General features: G+C 40.9%; 1 pseudogene; it reads left to right on the top strand.

Annotated features, from left to right (window-relative positions):
• Positions 1 to 637: 637 nt before the first annotated feature.
• On the top strand, positions 638 to 1,622 carry LOC117715423 (vomeronasal type-1 receptor A11-like; annotated as a pseudogene).
• The last annotated feature ends 4,378 nt before the right edge of the window (positions 1,623 to 6,000 follow it).

Below are 6,000 nucleotides of genomic sequence, written 5' to 3'. Positions count from 1 at the left end.
GTGTTTGGTGAGTAAACAACATGTTCTTCTATAACTAGTGCCCGCCTGACACAGGCACGTGGCTGTGTATATGTTCAGGAGGAGGTGACTGACTTGTGCTCAGCCTGAGGGCATTCTAGGTCACACTTGAAGAAAATGGAAAACTGTGGGTGGAATGAGAAACATCTGGATTCACAGATCACAATTCTCAACATTTGCTATATAAATATATTTAAAAATTGGTTTTACAATAAATTGAGTAAAGATAGCTCCAAATAGAATAAGTGCATACCCAATCAATGGGGCCTCTTTAATTGGAAAGGACTGGTTCCTTTCACATAATCCTTCTCATTAAAACTCACCCATAATAGTAAAACACTGTCTGTCATGTTGCTGACAGTGAGGACATTATGGATGATAACCAAGTAAGATGCTGTTACTGCTCCAGGAAAACCCATACATGCTAAATAAGAAAAACCATAATCTATGATGTGTGCAGTATTTAATGTTGAAGGAACTCACACACTGATGCAGTGATCATGGGACACAGGATCCAGCCACGGTTCAGCTTAGGACAATTGAGATAGTCTGTAGGGTGTGAGATGGAGCTGAGGTCTTCAGTGAATTATGGTAAGAGAAAAAGAATTGCCAAGAAAGGATGTGTAAGGTTCTTTTCTTTTCTCTTTGGCCACTGTTCTCATATACAATGAATAAAAACAGCAAACGCTACACAGATTCTAACATAAGGATCACCTTTTTCTCTGAAATGGGCATTGGGATCTCAGCCAACAGCTTCCTTCTTCTCTTCCACATCCTCAAGTTCATTAGTGGGCACAGGCCCAGACTCACTGACCTGCCCATTGGGCTCTTGTCCCTAATTCACCTACTGATGCTATTGGTCATGGCATTTATAGCCACAGACATTTTCATTTATTGGGGGGGGGGGGTGGGATGACAGTATATGTAAATTCCTTGTCTATCTGTACAGAATTTTGAGGGGTCTTTCCCTTTGTATCACTACCCTTTTGAGTGTCCTCCAGGCCATCATCCTCAGTCCCAGAAGCTCCTGTTTAGCAAAGTTCAAGCACAAATCTCCCTGTTACATCTCATGTGCCGTTCTTATGCTGAGTGTCCTTTATATGTTAATTAGTAGTCATCTCTTGGTATCAATCATTGCCACCCCCAATCTGACCACAAATGACTTTATTTATATTATGCAGTCCTGCTGTATTCTACCCTTGAGTTACCTCATGCAAAGCATGTTTTCTACTCTGTTGGCCATCAGGGAAGTCTTTCTTATTAGTCTCATGGTCCTCTCAACTTGGTACATGGTGGCTGTTTTATGCAGGCACAGGAAACAGGCCCAGCATCTACATGGTACCAGCCTTTCCTCAAAAGTATCACCAGAACAAAGGGCCACCCAGACCATCCTGATGCTTATGAGCTTCTTTGTGTTGATGTCCATCTTTGACAGCATCATCTCCTGCTCAAGAACTATGTTCCTGAATGATCCAACATCTATCTCTATCCAACTCTTTGTGGTACACATGTATGCCACAGTCAGCCCTTTTGTGTTTATGAGCAGTGAAAAGCATATTGTTAACTTTTTGAGGTCCGTGTGTAAGAGGGTGATAAATGTTTGAATATTTATTGATGAAAAGAATCTTTAAGGGGAGCCAATGTACAGGAATCAGAACTGTCAATCATGGTGTTCTGTCTATGTGCTTTACCAGATGTGAAATATGAAGTTGTTTTTCTGTTAAAATGATTTATTTTAGCCAACAGGATGACAATCATGAAACAGAATATTTAACAAAACACTTTGACATATGAAAAAGTATTTAATATTTTATTTTTTATTTTGTTTTATTTCTCAATGAGCCTTCAGGGAGCCCTGTTAGGTAGTTCTTGCTCATTTTGGTCTTAGATAACCCACACAGTTTGTAAGTGTTTGACCACTTCAAATATATTTTGATATTTCATTTTCCTATTATGTATTTTGACAAATTAGAGAAACATTATTTGGCATAAATAATTCTATGATCCAGAAAGATAAGGAATTAAACACAAAGCTTTCAAGAATTATGTACAAAAGTCACATAGTGAATTGTACATTAATACTAAGAATAACAAGATTTATAATTCTCAGGATTTTAAATGGATACAACAATCTACAATTAACAGAACATATGACCAAAACAGGGCCTCTGAATGGTGTGTGATAGTGTTCAATCCCTAAGTGCAAGGCAATTCAAGCACAGGGTGCTCTGGGATAGAGCCCTGAACAACAGGAAATATCTACACCACACTGGCCAGCTCCCTGGAGGTTCAAGACTCTACAGCACCTCTCCTGAAACATTGTTCCTCTCCTTCAGTCTGCATGAGCACCATATCTGCAAAGGAGACTGAAGCACAATGCATATGGTTCTATTCAGGTAAAGCCTGCCTCTTTCTGACAGCATCACTGAGGATGAGGGGGCCATTCCTGCTCCTCAGTGGCTGACATCCAGTCAGTCAAGGCCACACTCCTGGCCAGCTACATTCCACCTGTCTGTAGCCAGGGGTCAATCACTACCTGCTCTGCCAGGCCAACACCTTTGCTACCCCACCCCAATGTTCATTTAGAGAACATAACCTGGTGACAACTGGATGGCAGTGGCCTGTGCAGGAGATTAGGACAGAAGCCCAGCACACATAGGGGAGGGGTGGGCAAGGGATGAACATTTCCCAGTGCCCTCCATGCTGTGGCTTCCTCTTTCCCAGCTGACATGTGCTTGTTGTATGAGCATTAAAATGCTCATGGAGCCACTGTGCAGCATTCAGACTTCCCCCTTGTCATGAGTTGTGTATTTATTAAATGGGTGCCTTCTCTTTCCTCTCAGAGTTCCTCTCCCCAAGGTGCCTTCTGTAAAATCTTAGATATTAGATGTTTTAGTCTTTAGTTTTTTACATATGTTGAGTTTCTTAAATCTCCAGTTCTTTCTGGAAATAGCTAATTCAAGCTAGCTCCTTGGGAATAAGAATCCAGTTTAGGGTTGGCCTGGGGCACAGTTACATTCAAGCTGTTTATGATTACACAGCCCCAGAACTTCCAAAACTTCCTTAATTCTGTATTTTCTTTAAATTTGATTTTACTGTTTACTAAAAGAAGGAAATCTGGAAGTCATAGGGCACAGAACCAAGATTTCTTGGATAAAGGTTCTCCCAGTGTTGAAGGACCTAGGAAGAAACAGCCTGCCATCCACTGTGTAGATTTACTCAGAAAATGGAAGCTCAAAACAGCACCTGAGATCTCACAGTTAAGCAGATGAATTATGCAGTAGAAATTTAGTTTGTACTCATTTTGCATGAGGGGAAAATTAGCAAGTTTTGGTTGACTACACTGTGTCCTGATCTAACTTGCAGGTGTGTCAAGGAAGCTCAGTGAAAAGTTTCCGCCCAGCTCTCTCTGGATGGCTGTCATCCAACAGAGTAGAGTCAACTCAACAGGTAAAATGTTCCAGTGGGTGCCACATGTCCCTGCTCTTTAGTGCGAACTTGTCACTAGCAGTAACTTAAATTACAGGCTGCAGAAATACTTTAAATGCCCTTCACCTAAGCCTGTGCAGGATCTCCTCAGGCTCAGATTCCACCTGCCTCTGCCACTTCCATCTGTGTAAGGTCCTAAAATTACTTAATTTTTATAAGATGTCTGTTAATTTTAATTTCAGTTGATTTTTCTGAAATCAACTGAAAAATTGATTTTACTTTAAATTTACTTTAAAGTAATTTAAATTTACTTTAAAGTTTACTTTATCATCCATAAGTTGTGTGGTATAATTTTCAGAAAATTTCAGAAGTGATCCTTTGTCTGCTTCTTGAAAGGTAGTGAGAAATGTTCTAAATTTAAATATAAACAAATGTACTTAATTTTGTTTCTGTTGATTATGTAGCATAAGAGAAATAGTGTTGATATACTGGCTTCAATAGTATGAATATTTAGAAGTTCTGAGAGCCTTTGAAAAAGATATAGGTTATGTGTTAACCCTCACCTAACAGAGATCTCCTTGCTGATCTTTATTTACTAGAATCATCTTAAGAGTCTTTCCATTCCCCGGTTAACTTGACAATCATGTCATTCCTTAGCCTTTCTCTGCCTGGTAGGAGTGGTCACCTGAATCACTGTGGTGATGAGGTCATAGGACACAGATTGTTAATGAACAGTGAACATGTTCCTAATGGACATGGTATTTGTGTCCATTAATCATTTTTATGTTCTAGTCATTGAATTAATATCCCTTATAATTTTCTGATACTAGAAATGCACAACATATGCAGTGGGAGAAAGTTCAGAGTTGCTGAGAAGCAAAGCCCAGCCTCTCAGGAGCCATCACTGGGTGATGAGGGAAGCAGGTTGTGCTGTAACACTGACTTGTGGGGTCCATGTTGATGGCGGGGGTCTGTGCCATGCTGCTCTTCTGAGGTATCCATTTCTGCTGTTTCTGGAGGCTTATTTAAAAACACCAGGTAACAATCCCACTGGCAGTCTGAGCCTGAAGACTCAGTCACAAGGCTTTTTTTATTTAAAAATGCAATCCTTACACAGTCTTTCACAAAGAGCTGCTATCCCTCAGCCCAAGGGCTCTTCATGATTTGCCCATCACATTCCCATAGTTCATTTATTTCAGGCATCTCTCTAGTGTCTTTCTAGTTTAACTTAGGACTGGCCCAAAGGTAGACATCCTGACCGAGTTACCTCAACCTCAAGCTGTTGACCAGTGTCACCTACCAAACCCCTCTAGTTGATTATCCTATAGGTCATGCTTGTTCATGATTTAGGTACCTGTAGAATAACACAAAGGCTAACGCCAGAGCTTCCTTGATTCAGGCTGTACAGGGAGTTTCCATTTTTCCGCACTGAGCAGCCACAGCCTTCACAATCTACTTTAATTGGAAACTGCTAAGATTCTACTTTGTCATTTCTTGTTCCACACATGATTCCTTTCCTAATCTGGCCAAATGCCTTCCTTTTCTTTCCCCTAGTGTAGCTTCTTCTAATGTGACCTGTTTCAGAAATCAGTGACCTTTCTTGGTGCTGGGAACACTATATTTAGAATTTTATGTCTCTTGAAAATAGCCCGTTTTGTTACAATGTACATAATGCAGTCACAGCACATGGTACAATAGATTATCCCAGGCCTGTCACAACTTGCTCTTTCCTGCCCACTCTTTAGATGAGTGTTCCTTAATTCTGCACATTAGAGAGTGTGGGTCCACTCTCCTGGTCTCCTAATGTATTCTCAGCCAGGAAGGTGTGAGCTGCTGAGGCTCAGCTTTGAAAGACAGACTAGAGAATTCTTATTGGCTTGTATCTGCAGAGAGTTCATACACACCAGAGTGTTTTCTTGTAGCTGCCTGTGGCCATGGACCAACTAAGTTCACCTGAAAAGGGGGCTGGAAAGAAGAAAGAGATGAATGGAGGGTGAGAGAAACATGGAGCCAAGACAAAGTTCTCCGACGAAGGCCTGAAGTTTAATGTTCAGCTATAAATTTAAAGGGAAAGCCCCACCAAACCCCTTCTTGTTTCAGCCAGATATGGGTGGGGGAACCCGTTCTTTGCCTCTGCCAGGTATCTCAAAGCAAGCTCACCAGGCACTTATTCTTCTGAGTTCCTGTAGCAGGCTGTACATGCAGCCAAGGTGGGTAAGTCCACCTAGGTCCTATTATTTGGTCTATTGTGGTAAACAAGGTCTTTCAGTCCTGCTCAAGGCTGAGGGAAGGGCACATTTTCTGTAGAAATTATACATCTGTTTAGAAGCTGCATGCTTTACCGATTCTTTTTCTTGTTTGATTTTTCAAGACAGGGTTTCTCTGTGTAGCCCTGGATGTCCTGGAACTCACTCTGTAGACCAGTTTGGCCTTGAACTTGAACATCCACAAACCTCTGACTTTAAAGTACAGGAATTAAGGCACCACTGCTTAGCACTTATACATATTATATGATATTATATAGAATCTTATGCTCCAGGAAATTCAGAGATA

This window comes from Arvicanthis niloticus, chromosome 9 (genome assembly GCF_011762505.2).
Source record: "Arvicanthis niloticus isolate mArvNil1 chromosome 9, mArvNil1.pat.X, whole genome shotgun sequence".
NCBI lineage: Eukaryota > Metazoa > Chordata > Mammalia > Rodentia > Muridae > Arvicanthis > Arvicanthis niloticus.
The sequence above is the reverse complement of the archived record's forward strand: the minus strand, read 5'-3'. Positions and strand labels throughout refer to the sequence as shown.